Source organism: Rhinolophus hipposideros (assembly GCF_964194185.1).
Source record: "Rhinolophus hipposideros genome assembly, chromosome: 12".
Classification (NCBI taxonomy): Eukaryota; Metazoa; Chordata; class Mammalia; order Chiroptera; family Rhinolophidae; genus Rhinolophus; species Rhinolophus hipposideros.
Genome location: NC_138058.1, coordinates 11,699,725 through 11,721,880, shown reverse-complemented (window position 1 = coordinate 11,721,880; position 22,156 = coordinate 11,699,725). Strand labels below are relative to the sequence as shown.

At 48.2% G+C, this 22,156-nt stretch overlaps 1 protein-coding gene across 8 annotated transcripts in view; it reads left to right on the top strand.

Moving 5' to 3' along the window:
- The window catches only part of INPP4A (inositol polyphosphate-4-phosphatase type I A), a 109,320-nt gene that overhangs the window by 32,036 nt on the left and 55,128 nt on the right, over positions 1 to 22,156 (top strand). The gene's annotated exons all lie outside the window — the stretch shown is intronic.

Below are 22,156 nucleotides of genomic sequence, written 5' to 3'. Positions count from 1 at the left end.
AGCAGAGCCCAGTGAGGGCCCCTGTCCAGAATAATAGCCATTTGCGAAGTACTGACTTTAGGCTCCAAAGGTTATTCACAGATGAGGAGTCTGGGGCTGGAGGGGGTCCAGCGTCTAGTCCAGTTTTCAGCTCCTGCGTGGCAGACTCAGCATTGGAGCCGTCCTCCCCCTCTCCCTCACATTAAATGGAGATGCTTGGTTGGTGTCTTCACATCCCCAGCCCCTTCCTCAGTGTGGATTCTGGGAATGCTGTCTGTTGCCTTTAGGGGATTGGGCAAGACTTTGTGATTTCTAAGAATATACCTGCAAGTCCTTCTCTCCCAGGGGTGAGCACCACATTTCTTTGGATGTTGATTGGAACCCTTTTGGCCTTCTCACCTGAGTGGCCCAGAATGAGATGAGCCTTTTGCTTGAGGAGGGTTTATTTATAAGGGATGTGCGTAGCTTGTCTGCTTCCTGTGAACTTCTGATGAGCTGGTCTAGTCACACACCTCTCATGCATGGTAACGTGTCCTCACATTTTACACAACTTACTAATCAGGATCTACATCTGGGAGACTGTGACTTTTATCAGATACCGTGTAGTTTTAAAGGCATTTGTAAAGGCATTGCTTGGTTCCTGCTAGGGGCAGTTTCCTCACAGTGTGTAGAATTCATATTCTACTGGTTAACGCCAGCTTCGCTAACATGGAATATTAGACTAAAAGAAACTTGCACATAGTATTTTGTTGATTGTTAGAAATTAAGTATAAATTTTATTGGGATTCTACTTCTGGAATGGTAGTATTAAGAGCTCCTCAGACCTTTTCCCCAGCAAAACAACAGTAATTGGGGAAAACTGTTTTCAGAAGACAATCAGTTAAAATATCGGGACAATTTGGATTGTCCTAAGGGTATACAGCAAATGAAGAAACTCTTATTCAAGAAAATCTACTAAATCTTAGTAACCACAGCAAGAGCCTGTGGCACTTGCATCATGATCCACTCCTTCCTGCCCATGACAGAAGCTACACTCTAGCTGGGTGTGGCCAAGAAAATGTGGCTCCCTCTGGCCCAAGTTTTCATTAAGGGCTACAACAGCTCCCTGAGAGGGGCAGGCTGCCAGCATTTTGCATTCCCCTCAAGCGCCATGTTGTAGGTGCTAAATTCTAGGAAAGTGTAGCTAGCTCTGCTCATAAGGTGGAGACTCTGCACCAAGCTATGAGTACTGGGGCCCCAGTTGTTCTCTGTCACCCCAATTTGCTCATAGGATGGAAGTTCAATTGCAAAGAGTCAGGCCACGAAGATCAAAGGCTACCTCTGTCACCAAGCACTCTCTTCATAAAGCAGGGCTGTCATTCTGAGAGAAGTGGGTCACTGTCCTAGATCCCAGCTCCACAGCAGTGATTCAGAGTTTTTGCCAAGGAGGAGAGGTAGGCCGTAGGAACAGAAGGCTCTGAGGCTCTCCCCAAAGGTACTGAATTTATTTATAACGGAGTGGGGGGAAGTTCAAACCTAAGGGTGCCTTTAAAAGCAAGGAGACTTTGGTGGTAAGAGCTAACAAGAGCTGGTAGCTCCATGAGAGCAACAGTTGAAACTTTGGGCTAGAGACAACCAAGGAAAGACAAAGCGAAGAGGAGCCCTCCTGGGGTCAGAACAAACCTCAAACATTGACCTAGAAAATTATCCCTCTCCAAAAGCCTGTGTTTAATTGAATCAGGCTGCTCAGCAGTTGATGCCCCAAGACACTGTCAACCAACCAGCAGTTCATGGAGCCTGACAGCTGGAGGTTAGACCATTAGAGGCAAGCAGCCTAACAGAGATCAGGAAAGAGAAAAGGTGCCCTGATAAAACCATCGGCATCCCGGGGAGCCTGCACACACCTCTGAGGGACAACATTAGGAGCTGAACAGTGGGGACGGGGGGTGCAGAGGCTAGACCCCACTAAATGAGCCTAGCCAATTCACTGCAAAAATAAGCCCTCGCCAGGAGGGAACCAGTATTCAGAGCTGCTTCCATGTGTTATTGAAAAGGTCCAGTTTTCAAGAAAAAAGGATAAGGCATGCAAAGAAATAGGAACGAAATAGTGTGATGGGGGGAAAAAAACAACAACAACTAACTGGGAGAAGGCCTAGATGTTGGATTTAACAGACAGATTTCAGAGTAGTCATCATAAATACAGTCTACCCTTGAACAACACGAGTTGCATGGGTTTACTTATATGTGGTTTTTTTCTTCAATAAGTGGTTAGCCCTTTGTATTTTTGGGTCTGGGATCTGTGGGTTCAACCAACTGCAGATCAAAAGCAGTCCTTTCACATTCCCAACCATGGTTTTCCAATTCCCAACTGCAGATTAAAAATACTGTTTTTGATCCGCAGTTGGTTGAATCTGCAGATGGGAAGGGCTAATTGTAGAGTCAAAATGTATAAGCAGATTTTGACTGTTCAGGTGGTTTGCGCCTTTAACTCCCACGTTGTTCAAGGGTCAACTGTATATTCAAAGAACTAAAGGAAATCATGCTTTAAAGAAGTAAAGACAGATATAATGACAATGTTTGATCAATTAGAGAATATTAGTAAAGAGATAGAAAGTATAAAAATGAACCAAATGGAAATTCTGGAGTTGAAAAGTAAAATGACTTGGAGGTCTACAACAGTAGATATTAACTAACAGAAGATAGAATCAGTAAACTTGAACATAGAGAGGTAGAGATTATGTAGTTCAAAGGATGGGATAGGAATGAAGAAAATGAACAGAGCCTCAGAGAAATATGGGATACCATTAAGCACACCACCATACACATAGTATAAATAAGTACCAGAAGGAGAGGAGAGGATAGAGAGAAAGGAACAAAAGAAGTAACGGCTGAAAATCCCAAATTTGATGAAAAACCATCTACACATCCAAGAAACCATGAACTCCAAGTAGGATAAACACAAAGAAGTCCATACCCAGGCCCATCATAGTAAAAGTTGTTGAAAGACAAAAAGAAAGAAAAGCAGCAAGAGAAAAATGGCACATTGTATTAGGGGGTCCCAGTAAGATTAAAAGCCGACTTTTCATTAGCAACAGTGGGGACCAGAAGGTAGTGGGATGGCACAAAGTCCTGAAAGAATAAAACAAACCGTCTCCTGAGGATCTCATATACAGCAAAAATAAAGGTTAAATTCAGACATTCTCAAAAAAAAAAAAAAGGATTTCTTGTCAGCCGACCTACCTTACAGGAAATCTAAAGGAAGTTCTTCAGGTTGAAAGCAAATGACCACAGGCAGTGCTCAAATTCATATGAGAAAACAGCGCGCCAGTAAAGGTAATTATGTAATTAAAAAAGATAGTGTAAGTAAATGCACATTTCTCCCCCTTAAGCAATTTAAAAAAAGTTTTATAAAATAATGTGTATATACAGGCAGACCTTCTTATTTTTTGCATTTTGCAGATACTCAGTTTTTTACAAGTTAAAGGCAAGACCTTCCACCAGCAAAAAGATTATAACTTGCTGGAGGCTCAGATGATGGTTAGCATTTTTTTACAATAAAGTATTTTAAAATTAAAGTATATACATTGTTTATTTAGACATAATGCTATTGTACACGTAACAGACTACAGTATAGTGTAAACATAACTTCTGTGTGCACCTGGAAACTGAAAAATTCATGGGACTCACTTGTGATATTCGCTTTATTGGATTCGCCTGGAATCGAGCCTGCGATGCCTGTGATATAATTATATTGTTGGGCCTATAACAATTAGAAAACTAATGCATTTGACAATAATAAGAGCATAAAGGAGACAAAAGGGAGAAAAGCTATATTGGAGTAAGGAAATTACGCTGCATTAGGTAACTTGAATCCATAGGAAATAATGAAGAGAACCAGTAATGGTAAATAGGAAGGTTAATATAACAAACTCTACAAAGATATATATGCTTTCCTTTCTTCCCTCAGCTTCTTTGAAAACACAAAGTTATGTATAGTAATAACAATTTTGATCTGAGGATATGTAGATGTAATATGTGTAAAAATAATTGAGCAAAAAGGAGGAAGAGGGACTAGAACTATGTATCACTGGAATCACGTGTAAAGGAATGGGAGATTACAATAGAAAATAATGCTTAACACAAAGTAAACAGGAACAGAGGAAAGTAAAGACAAACATTCTATAGCCTTGCCACCTGCAAAGGGTTTTTAATTATAAGGGTGTAAACTAAATATTAGAGTTTGACTGTTAAATTCTATGTGAAAACAAATTTCATCAGCCTTCTCTGGACAGAGTCCTCAGCTGCCTCCAGTTCATTCTTGGTCCTTTTTATCGGAGGTGTATTTTATTTTTTTACTTTTTATTTTTTAGTTTTTTGGGAATCTGAGGTATATTGGCACAAATAAACAATACAGAAAACAAGTAGATGAAAGATGCATCAAACATTAAATAATAGATATTGTTTTAAATGCAAAGTACATATTCAAACTTACAACATCGAGATACTAGTAGGTAAATGGACCTAAAACAAGAGTTGATAATTAATTTTTTAAAAATACAGGTAGAAAATAAACATCTGGTAATATGAATACGCTCTCTAGTAATTAAAGACATGTAGATTAAAACAAAAGATACATTTAAAACCTACTTAAAAAAGGAACATAATACCCGATGCTAATGAGGTTGAAATCAAACTGGTATGTTTATACATTAGCTGGTAGCTCTGTAAATTGGTACAAAGCTTTTGAAAAGCAATATCACCATTTTGAAGACATTTAAAATTGTTTCTACACATTGATCTTTTGAACCTATTTTTTTAATATAATTTTTTAAAAATTAGTTTCAGGTGTACAAAACAATGTAATTGTTAGACATTTATCATTTATACTCCTCACAAAGTGATAACCCCTCTCCCCCAATCTACTACCCCTCTGACATCGCACAGAGCCATTACATTTCCACTGTCTCTATTCCTTATGCTGTACTCCGCTTCCTGTGACTGTGTGTGTGTGTGTGTGTGTGTATAAAATTATAGTTGACATGCATTATTATTCAGTTTCAGCTTCAGGTGTACAGTGCAGTGATCAGGCATCTACACCATCCCTGAAGTGGTCTCCTTAATAAGACAAGTGTCCATCTGACACCCTACAAAATCTTTACATTATTGATTATATTCCCCAAACTGTCTTTTCCTATCCCCGTGGCAATCTTGTGGTTACCGACTGTGCTTTCTAATCCCCTCACCTTCTCCCTCATCCCCACCCTGCTCCCATCTAGTAACCCTCAGTTTTTCCTCTATGTCTCTGAGACTGTTTCTGATTAGTTCGTTTGTTTATTCTTTTCTTTAGATTCCACATAAAAGTGAGATCACATGGTATTTGTCTTTGTCTGACTTATTTCACTTAGCATAATGTTGTCTAGGTCCATCCATATCGTTGCAAATGGTAAGATTTCATTCTTTCTTATGGCTGCGTAATAGTCCATTGTATAAATGTACCACAGTTTCTTAATCTAGTCATCTACTGATGGGCATTTCAGTTATTTCCATGTCTTGGCTATTGTATATAGTGCTGCAATAAACATAGGAGTGCATAATTATTTTCAAATTAGAGTTTTAGATTTCTCTGGATAGATACCTAGGAGTAGAATTGCTGGGTCATAAGGTAGTTCCATTTTCAGTTTTTTGAGATGAGATACTTTCATCCTGATTTCCATAGTGGCTGCACCAAATCTATAATCCCACCAACAGTGCACAAGAGTTTCCTTTTCTCCACATCCATCAGAAGTGTATTTTTTTTTTTTTTTTCTTTGTTATTAAGTCTTTTTTTTTTTTTTTTTTATTAATTAATTTATTTATTAGTTTCAGGTGTACAAAACAAGGTAATACTTAGACGTTCATCATTTATATCCCTCATACTGTGAACCCCCCTCCCCCCATCCACTATCCCTCCGACCTCACACTGAACCATCACATTATATATATAAAATTATAGTTGGCATTCATTAATGTTTAGCTTCTGATGTACAATGCCATGATCAGGTATCCACAGTATCCCTGAGGTGGTCTCCCAAATAGGACGCATGTCCATCGGATACCCAACAAAATCTTTACAACATTATAGAATACCTTCCCCAAATTAATTTTCAAAAGAAAAACCCTGAGGCCATCTTGTGGTTACCAGCTGCTTCCAAATCCCTTCACCTTTCCCCTTATCCCCAACCCCCTCCCACACACCCATCTAACCACTCTCGGTTTTTTCTCTGCGTCCCCAAAACTGACTCTGATTAGTTCATTCACATAGTCTTTTCTTTAGATTCCATATATAAGTGAGATCATATGGTACTTGTCTTTCTCTTTCTGACTTATTTCACTTAACATAATGTTCTCTAGATCCATCCATGTTGCTGCAAATGATAAGATTTCAGAAGTGTATTTTAAATGTCTGTCATATTTGGAGCATGTACGAGGTCTGACAATTATTAATAAGTTTGCGAACTTGTTGTAATGATGTTGCTAACCTTTTTTGATATCAGAGGGATTATTCATTATGAATTTGTACCAACTGGACAAACAGTTAACCAAGTTTACTATTTGGAAGTGCTGAAAAGGCTGCGTGAAAAAGTTAGACGACCTGAACTTTTCGCCAACAATTCATGGCTCTTGCATCACGACAATGCACCAGCTCACAGGGCACTGTCTGGGAGGGAGTTTTTAGCCAGGAAACAAATAACCGTATTGGAACACCCTCCTTACTCACCTGATCTGGCCCCCAGTGACTTCTTTCTTTACCTGATGATAAAGGAAATAGTGAAAGGAAGACATTTTGATGACATTCAGAATGTCATTGGTAATACGACGACATCTCTGATGGCCATTCCAGAAAAAGAGTTCCAAAATTGCTTTGCAGTGTGGACTAGGCGCTGGCATCAATGCATAGCTTCCCAAGGGGAGGACTTTGAAGGTGACCACAGTGATATTCAGCAATGAGGTACGTAGCACTTTTTCTAGGATGAGTTCACGAACTTAATTGTCCGACCTCATACATGTCTGACCTGGAGGTTGTGAAGATACGAGAGTAGCACTGGATTGAGGGAGAAGCTTTGGGCCTGGAGCTTACAGGTTGGGGTTGGGGTGTCCCGGCTTTGCTGCTGTCTGCGTTGTGACCTTGAGCTGGTTGCTTTTCCATGTCTGACGCTGTGTGTCCAGTGTTACTACGTCGTCCTGAGCACCCTGAGGTAATGACTGAGAAGTGCTGACCACAGCTCTTCCTTTCCCCCAGCCCCTACGCGTCCGATGTGAGGAAGGGAGAGGAGACTCAGGTCCTCTCCCTCAACGTGAGGGCAGTGCCCCCCTGTAAGCAGAAAGGGGGTGGAGGCTGCTTCGTCACCTTGGATGCTGTCCTCTTAGTGGCAGGACCCACCCACCCAGATGCTGCTCAGATTACAGGTGCCAGGTATAGTCTGGAAGGCGTGTTGTATGGACTGAATCATGTCCCCTGGCATTCATGTGTTGAAGTTTAACCCCCAGTGTGACTTCATTTGGAGATAGCATCTGTGAAGAGGTAATTAAGGTCAAATGAGGTCATAGGGTGGGGTCCTAATTCAGTAGGACTGGTGCCCTTATAAGAAGAGACACCAGGAAGGATGCCCAGAGAAAGGTCCATATGAGGACAAGCGAGAGGGTGGCCATTGCCAGCAAAGAAGAGGGGCCTCAGGAGAAACACAGCCTGTGGCACTTTGACCTTGGGCTTCCAGCCTCCAAAACTGTGAGAAAATAGATTCTGGTCTGTGGTGTTTGTTACGGTCGCCCAGACAGACTCATACACATGTCTGTGTGGAATCTCTGTGTTCTTGCTTGATAACCACCAGCGTGACTCCAAGCTCTGCCCTCCGAGGAAAAGCTCTCCTACTCAGAATTACGTGCAAGTATGTGCAAGCACGAACGACAATTACACTTAAAAAGGCCGTTTTACAGGTTGTCTTCTCTCTGCCCTCCTTCAGATCTGTTTAATAACCGACCTGGTGACAGAGCCCTCTGAGTGGCTGTGCCATCCTGCCGGCATCTGGCTGGTGTGACGGTGACCCATGGGAGCAGGATTGCACGGCAGCAGTTAGCCCAGAAGGGCCGGGTTTGCCTTGGGCCTTGACCCCTGTGCCTGTGTTCCCCTAAAACGGTGGTGGTGGAGGATTGCCTGGCACCTTAGAGCCGCTTTGCAGTTTCTCTGTGCAAACCTTTCCTCGGGCATATGTTTTAATTCGCTCAGCTGGCCTTGTTTAAGATCTACAGTGTTGTGTTTATTTGACTTCATTTGAAATTTCAAGACTTTTCATGTTGCTCCAAGAAATCTGACGGGTGCAGAACTCCAGGATTTATGCCTTAGAAGGCTTAACTTCTGACATGCTTGCAGGATCCCTTATGACTTACTGCCCCCCCCCCCATACCCTCTGGGGCGGGGCAGCTAACCCCCCCCCCCCGCCTCCCCTTGGAATCAGTGTCTGGAAGTCCTTTTTTATTTTTTTAATGAATAAACTTTATTTTTAGGAGCAGCTTTAGATTCATAGCCAAGTTGAGCAGAAAGTACAGAGAGTTCCCATGTACCCCATGTCCCCACATAGTCTTTTGATTGTGTCAGTGTAACCTTTCAAGGACAGAGGAGACCGTCAGGGTCAGGTGGAGGATGATGGTGCCCGGTGACCCACCTCACTCTGGGGCTCATTCATGGACTTGGGCCTGGCGCTGTGTGGGCCTCATCGAGCCGCGGGAGATGCCTTCAGCAGGCTCAGGTCTCCTTCCTGGGGAAGACTTCCTGCTGCTCACAACCTCAGGCTGTAGCGGTCTCCAGAAAGAATGTGGCATTTAAAGATTCAAATTCACCTAGTTTTTCAAGTATTTTGGGCTTCGTATCTCATTGGACCCTTAGCAAGGCCTGGTATCACTTAAGTTTAATGTAGTAACTTGGGGCCTGCAAAGCCTTCACATACATGCTTTCTTAATTGAGATTTACAGCAAACCTCTAAGGTGAGAATGTCTCCCCAGCTTGGTGACAGAGGACATGGGCTCAGCATCACACCTCCCCACAGTCAAACCTCTGTTTGGTGGTTAGGGTGGAGATGCGATGCTGTGCTCTGTGCCCTTTGCTCCAGGCCCAATGTCTCCTGGAGGGGACATGTCTGACACTGGGGGATGGATGTAAGCCTTATATCTGAACACAGTGGTACATCGGTTTTTGAACGTAATCTGCACCGGAAGCCCGTTCGAGTTCTGAAACATTCGAAAACCGAGGCGCATAGAAAGTAACGCAAAATGGATTAATCCATTCCAGACCTTTAAAATCAACCCCTAAAACTGCAAATAAAGCATGAGTTTTACTATCTAATGATACCATAGATCCATAAAATTTACGGGGTTCGTAAACCGAAATGTTCGTCAGTGGAGAGGTTTGAAAACCAAGGTACTACTATAGTTAAATTTGTTTATGTACTTAAATATCAATTAGTTCAAAATAGCACATGTAGTACATTTAAGTTAGCTTTTTTATTTAAAGAAAAATCTGTGAACAGCAGTACAACGTCATGGTACAAGTCATGACCCCTGAGTGGAGTGCCTGCCATTTGGGAAGTTCCGTGGTGTTTGTGCTACTTCTGTGAGATGAGCAGAGTGGAAGTCAGGGTTCTGCTGTCTGCCCAGCCTTGCTGGCTGGGGGTAAGGCACCCCTTTTCTCTGAACCTGGATGTCCTCACTGAAGCAGGGACTGGTGATTTTCCCGGGGCAGGCTTTGTTTTGAGGAGCAAATGACAGAGCAGGGGAAGCACAGTTCACACCTCTTGGGCTCTCCACCAGTGTAGGGCGGTAGATTGGCGTAAGGAGTGGGCAGGAGGGGGCCACATCCGGCAGCGGGGACACTGAAGGGCCAGAGTTTGTGATTTGCCTGTGATCCCATAGCTGAATTAAAACCCGAACCAGACGAAGAGTGCCAGGGCTCTGACTCGAAGTCCGTTGTGTTTCCATGATGTTTCTCCGGCCGTCATCTCTGGTTGGTAGACAGGCTGGCGCACCCGGCACTGCTGAGCTGAGCGATGCTGCCAGCGCTGGCCGCTGCTTTGCCGTCACGAGCTCTGTCCCGGTGCAGGGCCTCTGAGCATCCAGGACTTCCGTTGCCGTCATGCGTCGCTGCCTGCTCCCTTCCCACTCAGTGTTCTGCACAGATGTGAGTGTGTTCACATCTGCCTGATGGGTGTGCATCTGGTTCCGTCAGCAGCCTGGCCCTCGCTGAACCCTGGTGTTGGAGAAGGATGATCTTCCCGGGACGTTTGTTCGTACTGTGTGGGGCTGATGGGAGAAGCTTCTGTCTGATGGAGGCCTGGCCTGCAGTGAAGGAGGCAGGGCCTGGGGTGGCTTGGAGGGTGCCCCTCCTACATGTCAGCTGCGTTTTTTGTTTTCCTACACATTTCTTCTAGTGGGAGATGGGAGCAGTTCTGAAAAATGAACTTTTAAGGCGCATTGTCCCTGATTTCTTTATTACCCACCTGCCAAGAATGTTGGAAAAAAACGTGAAAGCACAAGTAGACAATTTGTTTTCACTGTCCCTGCTCTTGGTGGTGGCAATTTTAACCTAGGATGTGTGACAGGGAGACACTTCATGAGGCCTTTGTTCTCAGTGTCTTCGCTGCATTTCAGAACGCAGTTGCAAATTTTGGATAAAAAGAAATGACAAAAGTACCTCTTGCCGTTTTTCTTATTATGGCACAGATGTCTGGTCATTAGCATTCTGCTCAACAAAAGCACCCCCAGCTTTGGAATCTCTGCAACAGGCCGTAGTGAGAAAGGAAGCTGATTCTGGTAACTTGCTCCAGCAGTCCCTCTACTGCACAACTTAGGGTGACGTCATCTGGAGGTCCTGCTTACAGGTGGAAGATGGCCCTGGTGCACGGTATTTGCTAAGAGACCTGACATTGCCTGGTCTTGTCACTTACCAGGTGGTATTCGTTCCTCTGGTGGTCATTTACATTGGCTTTTATTTTTCATTCGCAGAACTGGATAGTGCTTCCTTCGGAGCCAGTGAGCATGGCCTGACTAAGTTTAGTGGTGCTGATGACAAAATGGCCTTTGGAACCCCCTGGAGATCTGCCAGGACAAGAGGGTTGTCCCTTATGTGTTGGTTTAGGTGTTGCCTGTCTGTCCCATGGGTGGCATCGTGGCCCAGCCTTACCAGGCCAAGTGAGTAAGTACCAAGTGAGTAAGAGGTTTGTTTTCAGCTCAGTAGGAGAGCTCAGGAGAGTCCCAACACTTTTCAGATTTATTTGCGTGATTAAGATTCTAGGGAGTTCTTCATTGCCTGCTTAGCTAAAGCACATTCTTGACTCCCCAGAACTGACCTGGTCTGCGCTCTTCAGCCCTTTCGCTCTGTCCCCTAGAACGCCGGGCTTCCCTGTTCCCTGCGTGAATTGTCCCTGAGTGTGCCTGTACCTTTTGACATCAGATTTGTCCATGCTGTGTCTGGGTCAGCTTTGGCCAGATTTAAGGTGTCTTCCTTGCCTCCCTCCTACCCTGTGGCATGTGTTTCATTTTGTCTTGGTGCTGTCTTGTCTGAATGTCTTACTCCATTGTTACATTGTTGGGTCCGTGCAGGCAGTGACCACTTCTGACTCAGCTGTGTGTCCCCTCTAAGTGCCTGGCTGGGCTGCTGTTGACCAAATGAATGAACAACTCTGGTTGCAGGTCACAGGCTCCCATGAACACTCCTGTCAGGGTGCTGCGGGTCATCGGGCCAGGCTTGCCAGCTGAGGACACCCCTGGCACTGCTCTTTGTCCCCTGTCCCCATCCCTCCCTGTGAGCCTGGTCCTCACTGGTGATCGGGAGGGGTGCTGCGGCCGCTGTTGCTGCTGAGAACAGGATGCTGAGCGTGGGCAGGCGTCTCTCCCGCCAGTCACTCCCACGCACCGCCTGAGTGCTGCGTGAAGTGCACGGGCCTCAGAGGCAGGCGCTGCTGGTGGCTGTCCTTTAAAATTGCGTTTCTTGGGGTTTCATCATTCCTGCCACTGTCAGCTTTGCGATGAGAGTGCGGCCAGGGTCCCAAGGGGGAGGTCCCTGGAAAGCCTCCTGTAAGGGACTCTGCCCTGGTCAGGGGACGCACCGGGCCAGCCTTGGAGGGGCTCCCTGGAAAGGGGAAGCAGTGACCTGTGGTGGAACCCCGGGACCCTCCCCACTTCCCGACCCTCCACCCCAGCTTAGACCAGGGCCCCCACAGAGAGGGCAGGATTGGAAGGGGGCCCCGGGGAGGGATCCTGACTTCTCCAGCTTTGGCCATGCCTTCTCTTCCTCACATAGATACATGGGTGAAATATGGGAAAGAGAGGACTCTCTCGCCAGACTGCTGTCCCAGCTGCTCAGCCAGAGAGCTGGTCTCCTGGTCTCAGTCCTGTCACGTCACATCTTCTGAGAGAAAAAAATGAAAACAAAGCGATACAACAACCATAAGAACCCCAAACAGCCGAACAGCATGGCTGAGTAGCTGAAGCTGTAGAACCCTCTCTCCAGAGAGGTCTCCTATCAGTCAGACTGCCCTCGTTTTATTTTTATATGCCATTGGAGCACAGCAGGCCTTTCAGAGAGTCTTTTCTACGTGTTCCACCCAACAGTGGTGGTTAAAACAGGATTCCATCTTTTCACGTAATATGCTACGTCTTCAGAGATTTACGTTTCGTAAAGCTTGCAAAACCTGTGACCTCCTCTATGTTTCCAAGGTACAAAGACCGAGACTTTTCTCCCCGATTTTGGTTTGTTGGTGGTGAAGCTAAAAGGAGTGTGCTTGGGTGCCCCTCCCAAGGCTTTGGGCAGGTCGTCCCCGGTCTCCTGGCTTACTGCCTCCTTTCAGAAATAACTTTGTCTTCCCAGCATTTCATTGATCTGTGGTCATCGCTTCACATTTATAGCCCTGTATGGAATTTTGTTGCTACTCAGAACAAAATTTTTTTATTCTCCCATGAAGCCAACTTTGACACTTTGAATTAGAAAACCAGCTTCCCTAGTGATTATAAAAATGAGCTGGACCTACCCAAGTCCAGTCATGGAACTTATAGATTGTTGTCAATGCTGGTCTGTCAGTGGCGGTCAGAAGGAGGTCACGAATTTGGAGTGAACCTGCCGCTTCAGGCCCATGTGCCACCCTGGTGAGGGCGCTGGAGTGACGGTGGCTGGGGGCGTTGACAGGAGCGGGGTGGCCGTGGGTTTGGCTGGATTGGCAACTGCATGGTGTGGTGCCCATGCCCAGTTTCCAGGACTTGAAGTGCCCTGAGGCCATATCATCAGGTGAGGCCCAGGAGCTGGGTCTGGGAGCCAGTGGGGACATCCAGCTGCCCTTCCGATAGCGCTCTTTGCTGTTAGGTTTGCGATAGAGCGGGCACATGTGTGGGCTTGTAGTGTCTCCTGAGTGGGTCAGGCTTGGTCAGGGCCCTACTTCCCCACGTGGACCTGCCACGTCCGCATGTCCAGACACTGCCTGTGTGACGAGCTGTTCACTTTTCCCTCACAAGCCTGGAAAAGGATGTTGGGAGTGTGTGTGAGGAGAGCAAGGCTGCATGCTTCATTCTTCTCTGTGGAGTGTGTGTCATCAGTGGGAGCTGGGGTAGCCCGGAGACGCTTTCCCAAAGCATCTGGACACATTCCGGGCGTAGCTAAACCAGGGTATTCTACAATGAATGAATAAAACCTGTTGGGAGCAGTAAAGAGAAGGAAATGACCCCCAAAAAGGAGTCATACAGGAAAAGCAGAGGAACACCTGTTAATCGGGTTGGCATGTCACCATAAGAGCTGGATCTCGAATCATGACTTGCTGGTTCAGGGGTCGGTGCATTTCCCTTTCTACTTTCCCATAGAAATAGCCCCCTTCCATGTAGTGTTTCTGTAAGTCCTGTCTCCACCATCAGAAATACAGAGCACCATATGTATATACACACACACGTATATGTGTGTGTGTGTGTGTGTGTGTGTGTGTGTTTGTGTATATATATATATAATTTTTTTACTTTAGTATTAGTTGGTATTTTTGGCTAGGTTCTGTTTATCCTGTTCAAGTTTTTCTGTTTTTAAGAAATTTGTTTTGAAATATTTTGACAGAAAAATTGACAACATTTTTTTCAAAGAGCTTAATTTCAGCTTAGGAAAAAGAAATCAAACATGAATGATGTAAAAAGAGAAGCCGCTCCCATCCTAAAGTCCTCTCTTCCGCCTTCTCTAGGAGGGTCTGTTTCCTCTCTGGTGTCTAGTGTTGCTCAACATGAAAGCCGGGGACGGCACGAGACGGACGGACCTGTGGGGCCTTGTGAAGATTGGGTGGGGACAGAGAGGGAAATGGTTGGACTCTTGGTTCTGAAATATTTTCTTCCAGGGCGTCCAGAAAAGGGATGAGGGAAAAAAACAGTATTTTCATAAACATTGTAGAGTTAAAATAATGTGTGCAAAAGGACTTAAAAAATGAGGAACTCTTCAATTGGAAAAGTTGTGCCTTTTGTTGGCATTTGGTCGTAGCTTGAGTTAATGTGCCCTGTGCTCTGTGTTGCATAGTGGACCGCCAGGAGGCCTGTTTTTGGGGCCTGACTTCCCTCTGTAGCTCATGACCTTGAAGAAGGCCCTCTGCCTTGTGAGCCTGGCTCCCGCCTGTCAAACACCCCTCAGCAGTGAGGTGTGAGGAGGACACCAGAGGTGGAGAGTATTTGCCAGCCGTGTTGTCCTGGCTCCCACTCATGCTCCTTTTCCGGGAAATTTTCTACATGAGAAAGTCCCTACACAGGTGTTCCATTCCATGGAGACCCGACAAGGGTGGTCAGTGGCCGGAAGTGTCTTGGTCTTCTCTCGACCTTCTCCCATGAGTTGGGCACATCATGAGAAACTTGCCCCTTTAGGTGGATTGACAGCTCACGGTATTAAGGCCATAACTGTGGAAACAGACTGAAGGGAGGGAGGGTGGGTGGGAAAGAGATGCTGCTTTTCATGAAGAAAGTGTCGTGGGCGCCGTCTCAGGTTTGCCATGCACCCTGGCCCCCAGAGCGAGTACTCCACCGTGGGGACGCTAGGAAGTAACCAGCGTTTCCAGCCTCGCATTTTCACACGCCAAGCCATAAAGCCGTGCTTTGCACTTTTTCCCTGTGATGCCCCTGATTTCATGCAAAAGAGCAGAATCACATGTGGAGGCCCTGCCTCCCAGGACCCTGGGACCCCTGTCTGTAGTCAGGGGGTGTCCCTGTATCTCTGTTCCTTCCCACTCACCAACTCACTTTTCTGTGAAACAGTGGCTGCTCACCGCTGTTATTTTGACTATAGAGCTGCTGGGTGGACCGAAGTGCCCACGGTGGGCATTTCCAGCGTCAGGCCAGGCCGTGGAGGAGTGGCAAGTGTGGCAGGAGTGGCAGGTGAGGCCTCTGGAGCCGGCAGGGTTATGTTTGTGTGATGTGTCTGTACAGCCGTCCCACCCGCACGTTAAGTTAACGTAAACCCTACCGGTGGTGGGGTTTTGTTCGTTGTTGGATTATAGATCTCGTTCAGTTTTATTGTCGTTTAAGAGCTCCAAGAGAAAAGAGTTTTTACCTAATTTTATATTTATGTTATCTATTTTAAACAAACTGAAAAACATTTAGTGAACACTGAGAGTTCTTTGACTTTTTTAAAGTTTAAGAAACATTTCCTGTTGGCCCTGTCCATTTGGCTTCTAAAAGTTGTGGTGAATTGAGCTCAATTTTGTTGAGCTCCGCCCCCTTTGTGGGAACTCCCCTCACCAAGCACATGGGTGTGAAGGGAACACTCATCACTGCCCTGTGACCTCTGCCCTGTGACCCCTGCCCTCCCTCCTGCACCTGGCCTGAGCTAAGCCCTTGGATGACCTTCTCCGGGCAGTGCTGGACTGGAGACGCAGAGAATCCATGCACTCCTCTCCTTCCGTGGCTGGAGCTGAGAGTTTCAAGTTGGGGGCTGTCAGCTGCTTCGTTTATGTTTACAGGGATGGGGAGGACGAGATGGGTAAGCACAGGGCAGCTGAGAAGCTGTATTCCTGCTCAGGTTCTGTAAGTCAGCCAGAACCTTTTTGCTGAAATTCATCTGAATTGGGTTCCCCAACCTGCAGCATTGGTGTCCGGGCTGGCAAGTATGGTGCTTTTGCCAGGATAGCAGAGTAGAACCCACCCTCCCCGTGACAGCCTTGTCACTGCACCCCCAATGACTGCAGGGATGGGGTGAATGGCAACAAAGTCAGGACAAGGCACAGGGGGTTGCTGGAGCTGGGGTGGGGGTTATTGCCCCCGGGGGGGCACCCCCTCTTTGCACAATGTTTCTGAGGAGGCTTGAGCAGCTGTGGCCACACTCACAATTGCCATCCATGTGCTGAAAGGACAGACCCCTCCCAAAGGGGAGGGAGGAGAAAAGCAGAGTCTGGGGTGGCATCTGGCCTGGTGCCTGGAGGACGTCAGGGCCCAGCTTCCATGGGGCCAGCTCTGGGTGGGGGTGGTAGAAGCAGGCACCAGGCTAGGGCGTACAGCCCTAGGGTTTGGGTGGAAAAAGAAAGAGGAAGAGAAAGAACAGTCTCAGGCAGTGGATGGGCCCAGTGTTGGGGCTCAGAGCCCCCGCGCAGCCCTAGAGCAGCTGGAGTTCTCTTCTCGCTGCAGCTCCTGGAACTGAGCTTTGAGTACGTGCCCTGCGGGGTGGGGGCATCTGGGTCTGTGATGACACCTCCCTTAATGCTGGGGACTGTTAGGGAGCCCCCCCAGATAAGCTGACCCACAGGTCACAGGAATGCCATTGTCCCCTTTCTTTGGCTGTGGGTCCTCAGGCACGGGCTGTCCTCACTGACAGTTGCTAAATACTGGATGGTTTCCTCAGTCCCTTTCCACACTTCTTTAGAAATTCTGTAGCATGACTCAGGCCTTCCTGGCCAACATCCAGGCAAACTTGCAGTTAATTATGTGAGGCCTTTGAGTGACGAGTTGACAATGGAGCAAGATGAGCCTTGTCACAGCCGTGGGCCTTTCTAGGAGTGAGAAGGGCGGCCTTGACCCCGGAGGGCTTTGTCTCCAGCACCACAGGCAGCTCCCAGGGGCTTGTGGCGCTCTGTGTAACCCAGTGACAAACAAGCCTGGAGCAGGGAAGCGAGAGGAGCAATTCACAGGCACACTGGGTGATTGACACCAGGGCTCAGCCTCCAGAATCCCCACTCCTCGCCTAGTGCCCGTGTGGCCCTCAGCTTGTCCGTACTCCTGGTTTTGTTTCATTTCTTGTGATGCATTTCCTTCCCAGCTTCCCTGTTCATCTCTGTATCCCTAAGGCCTGAGCCCTGAGAGACTTTCACTCTTGGTTGAGGAGGTTGTCAGTTGATGGAGAAGAAACAGCATGAGAATGTGTGGGTGCCTAAGAAAAGTGGCCGTGCCGGGTGTTCTTGGCGAGCAGCCGGGACGCCCGCCAAGCTGTGAGCACCTACCCTGTGGGTACTTACTTGCTGTTAACACTTGTGTCCCAGGTGCCGGGACCCAGAGCCGGCTCTACTCCCATGTTGCTCAGGACACATACTTTTGAGCCTGTTTTTCAGGGTGACTGATTTTTCAGACTAGTTCCTACAGAAAAGCTCCTGAAGGCTCGCTGTTGTAGGTTTCCCACCAGGGGCCAAGCAGCAGTTTTCAACCACCTGTCACCACCTCGGTTGAGGAGCTGGTGTTAGGAAGGATGGACAGGAGGTAAGGGAGCTGCCCTTCCTTGTCCTTGCAGAGGGTGGCCTGCTGGGACGTCTCAGCAGCAGGGAGCCGGTGCTGGGGGGCTGGGGTGCTGTGGTGGGTTAAGTCTGGACCTCTGGGGAGATGAATGTGGGGTGCGAGAGGAAGGGGAGGCCAGGGGACAGCAATGACTTTTTTTCTTGGCTGTGGCAGTGGAAGGATGGGGTTGCCTGTGACCGACATGGGGGAACCAGGGACGGGTTGGGGAGGAGGAAGCTGGGACAGTCTGGGCTCCTCCTGCTCAGGGGCACTCGGCCTGTCGGTGGTTAGAGGACAGAGGACGTCCCCACGGTGACTGACTCCTCCCCTAGCCCCAGGACGTGTATGTATCCGCACCTGGGGTAAGGCATTATATCCCATCAGCCTCCATGTTCATCCAGTGAATGAGGCAGATGGGTTAATTCCACTGGGTGAGCTCATTGTCACTGCTGCCTGTTCAGTGTCACTGGCAGAGAACCGGGCTTGGGGAGGTGGGAAGGAGGAGGTAAGAGACTGCCTGTTTCCCGCTGAGCAGGGTGGGTTGTTTGTCAGCGGCCAGAATATGCGCCCTCCTGCAGCACATTTCTTGTTTTTCTGGCCTTGACTTTCTGAAGCCCATTAGTTTCTTGCATTTAAATTCCGCAGCACTGGGTGCTTTAATTGTTATCATTAGTAGAGCTTTGCTGACTGTGAGCCCCTCTCTCCTCGCCCCAGGCCCTGTGCAGGCCCTGGGAGCTGTAAGTGGGAGCCAGCTAGGCCCCACTCAGTCCCCAGGCGCCGGGGAGGAGAGAGCCAGGGGGCTCCACGAGTGCTTCCCGTCTCCACTGCAGCCGGTGTGCGTCCCTCAGCCGCCAGCTCTCCCGAGAGTCACCTGTTGGGTGCCGGGGAAGCAGGGAGACGCCAGACCCTGGCGAGCACCTGCGTCTCACAGACAGATGCACAGACAGACGTTGGCAGTCCGGTGACTGGCAGGTGTCTGCCGGAAAACCTGGTCTTTGCACCGGGAAATGGAAGCAGCAAGGAGTTAAGTCTGGTGTTCATAAAACACAGGTCCCAGCTGGTCATCCCGCGGTCACAAGTGTGCCACTGGACGGGCAGACGCCTGGCTGCGTTGGGGTACCCCTTGAGGAAAGGCTGCCGGTGCGACAGGCTTCCTGCAGGAAATGGCCCCGTCTGTCAGGGTGGTACTGACAGCGGTTTGGGTGTCAGTGAGCTGTGTGGTGCCTCATGGCTCAGGGATCCCGGCTGTCCTGGATTTGGGGGTTTTGAGAGAAAGCGCTTCCTCTTTCTCACTCCTGAAGGAGCCTCCCCCTCCGGCTGCTGACTCATGCATGCTCTGACTCACTCAGCCTTCCCCACCTTCCTTTCTCCGCTGCGTGAGTTGGAAGAGCCCAGACCCCAAGCAGCTTGCTGTCAGCCTGTTGACTCCCAGTGGCAGCGGCAGGGCAGGGGGGGCGGCCCCGGTGGCGGAACTTTTTCCTTTGGGTTGTTCCTCACAGTTCATCCTGCACCTGCTCAGGGCTAGTCCTTCTCATCAAGTCCAGCGCAGCGGCCCCGAGAGCTCACTGAGCCAGAGGGGCCTCCAGAACCCCTTCCCGGCCAGCAGGTCCTTGTTCTCAGAGGAAGGCAGGACTGGGTCCTGGAGAAGCTTCTGGCGCCACCGCCCACCCTCACTCGTCCCTGGAACACCCCTCTCCGCCTTGCTTATGCGCCTCTACAGAGTCTCCCTGCTCCCACACAGATGGAAGGGACATTTTTGTGTTTGATGGCCTGAGTCCTCTCGGCAGAAGAGGCCACGTGTGTCTCTCAGCGTGAGAAGAGGAGGCAGGTTCATGAGCTGTGCTTCCTTCTTCTTTCCCCCTCCCCACCCCAGTCCCGTAAATTGCTCCCCACACCCTCTTTTTATAAGTGTTTTTTTTAATTAGCTCCCGTCTTCAAATGGGGCTACGAGGAAAAACGGGGACTGTGGGAATTAGGAATCCTTGGTGAATTACCTTAAATTGATGTGACTAATATAGGAATTGAGTTCAGCTGTGCAAATTAGCTTTATGTTCTGGGTCTTGATGATTTCAATTGCGAGTTTTAATTAAATGCCCCCAAGTATCCACAAAGTGCCTCCTAAGGTCTTTTTGACCTAAAAGCTTCTCTGATCTGTGAACTCTATTATGTGTAACATTAGTCTGTAGATGTTCCCCTTTATGCATTTCTATCCCAAGAATCTTACCCCACCTATACTGTCACTAACCACCCGCCTGTGGGGAAGGGCCCGGCAGGGATAGAGGGCAGGGGAGGCGAGAAGGCTGTCAAGATGTCAGGGTGCAGATGTGGTCCTGCTAGGTGGCATGTCTCAGCTGTCCCAAGGGAAGGCATGGGGCACTGTAACCTCCCCAGCAAGCTGAGAGAGGGTTCAGGAGAGAAGAGCTCCTTCCTCAGGCTGGTTCATACCCACGGTGCTGCTGCCTTTGCCTCTGGGACTTTCAATGATGCAAGGGGATGCCAGTAAAGTCAAGAAAGGAAGCACTTCCCCGTGGTCACGCCCCCAAACACGCCTGCTGCCTTGCTGTGGCCTCCTGCTGGTTCTCCCTGTGCCACATCTTTTTAAATGTCTGTAACCAGAGCACAGGTGGAATAGTTCGTTAAAAACACATGATGCAGAACTCACATAAAACATTTTGTCATGCTGTGTTGTCTCTGTTATAGTCACTAAAAGAATTGATCTCTTTCCTGAAGTGTAAAAATTGTCGGTGTACAGCTCAGTGAAGTTCACACAGTGAATGCACTCATGGAAGCAGCGCCAGGATCGGAGGCAGAGCCCCCCCTCCAGACCCCCAAGCCTCCTCACCCCCCAGCCAGTGCTCACCCCTGGAGAGACCACCGTCCGGGCTCTAACAGCACAGGCTCACTGGGCCGTGCCTGCGTCTCACAGGATGGAATTGCCCGGATGTGCTCAGTGTGCTTGGCTCTTCCCCTTGACCTTGTTGCTAAGAGTCACCTGTGTTGTTTTGTCCATTCTGCTGTTGATGGACATTTGGGTTGTTTCTAGCTTTTGACGGTTACGAACGTTCTTCACACCTTTTGGTGGGGAGCGTAGTATGCGTTTCCGGTGGCAATTCCAGGGCGAATGTGTGTTCAGCTTGAGTAGACACTGCGCTTTCCAGCGTCTGTGCCATCGACTTCTCCAGCAGTGCACCCGGCTCCTTTTTCCACATCCTTGCACACTCTTGGGACTGTCTGTCTTTTCATTTTAGCTAATGCAGTGGGTGTGCAGAGGCAACTCATGGATATGCTTTGAGTTTTCCTGATGACAACTAGTGAGGTCGGAGGACTTCCTAGGTGTTTATTCGCGCTATTATGATCAGGTTAACAGCCATAAAATAGTGCGTTCCAGAATGGACTCGCGTGCAGCTGGGTGTTTACTGGTTCCAGTGTTTGTCGTTATAAGTAATGCTGCAATAAGCATCTTTGGATTATTGGCGAGAATTTTGCTGTGGACAGATTTTGATGCATCACGTCAGATTGCTGTCTGAAATGCTTGTACCACTGTAAAGTGGGACCGGCAGTATAGGAGAGCCCTACAGAGTTTCCCCCCAGGTCTGCCGGCCAACAAAACATATTCTCGGCAGAAGAACAAACAAACTGTTTTTGGAGGACTAATTTAGGTAAATATAGGTGTGCTTCACGTTGTTTTAATTATTATGAATGAGTTTGGTCACTTTTCGAGATGTTTACTATGTGTATTCCTCTTTTAGGAATTCATACCTTTTTCCACTTGGATTTTTAGTGAGTTTTTTGGGTTAATTTGTACAGTACTGTAAAATACAGATACTAGTACTGCAGGTACTTTCTCCCAGTCCTTACCATTTTCATTGCACCTTTTTGACTTGTATGCCTTTTGATGTTGGCAAATTGGTGAGTTTTTCCCGTGGTGACTTTCACTGTGGTTCCCGAGCCAGGCCCTCGCCCTCCCTGCTGATTACCCAGGCTCAAGGTCCCTGGGCGCCCCGATGTGAGGGGTAGGAGCACAGCACGCAGGGGACTAAGTTTGCCTGAGGGCCAAGCACACTGCTCTTCCTGCCATCTTCACCCCAGGCCTCGGTGGCTTCAGATGGTGCTGGGCTCTGAGGCCCATCCCGACGACTCCCAGCACTGCGGGGGCTGAGTTGGAGCCCCAGTGGCCTGCTCCACAGTGAGGTGCCCATGGGCCAGGCCACAGGGACCGTGCGGGAGCCCAGGCGAGTCTGCAGAGCCCTCTGCTGCTGTGGCACATTTGGTTCTCACTGCAGCCCCGTGAGGTGGGGACAACTAGCCCCGTCTTAGATAGCAGAGCTTCAGAGGGATCCGGGGAGATTGGGACTCAGATTTTTAGCTCTTCATTTTCCCTAAACTGCACCCCAGTTGCCCAGCTGGCTCTTTAGGGCTGGCCCAAATTCCCCTGCATCACCCCTGGACAGGGACAGGGAGATGTACT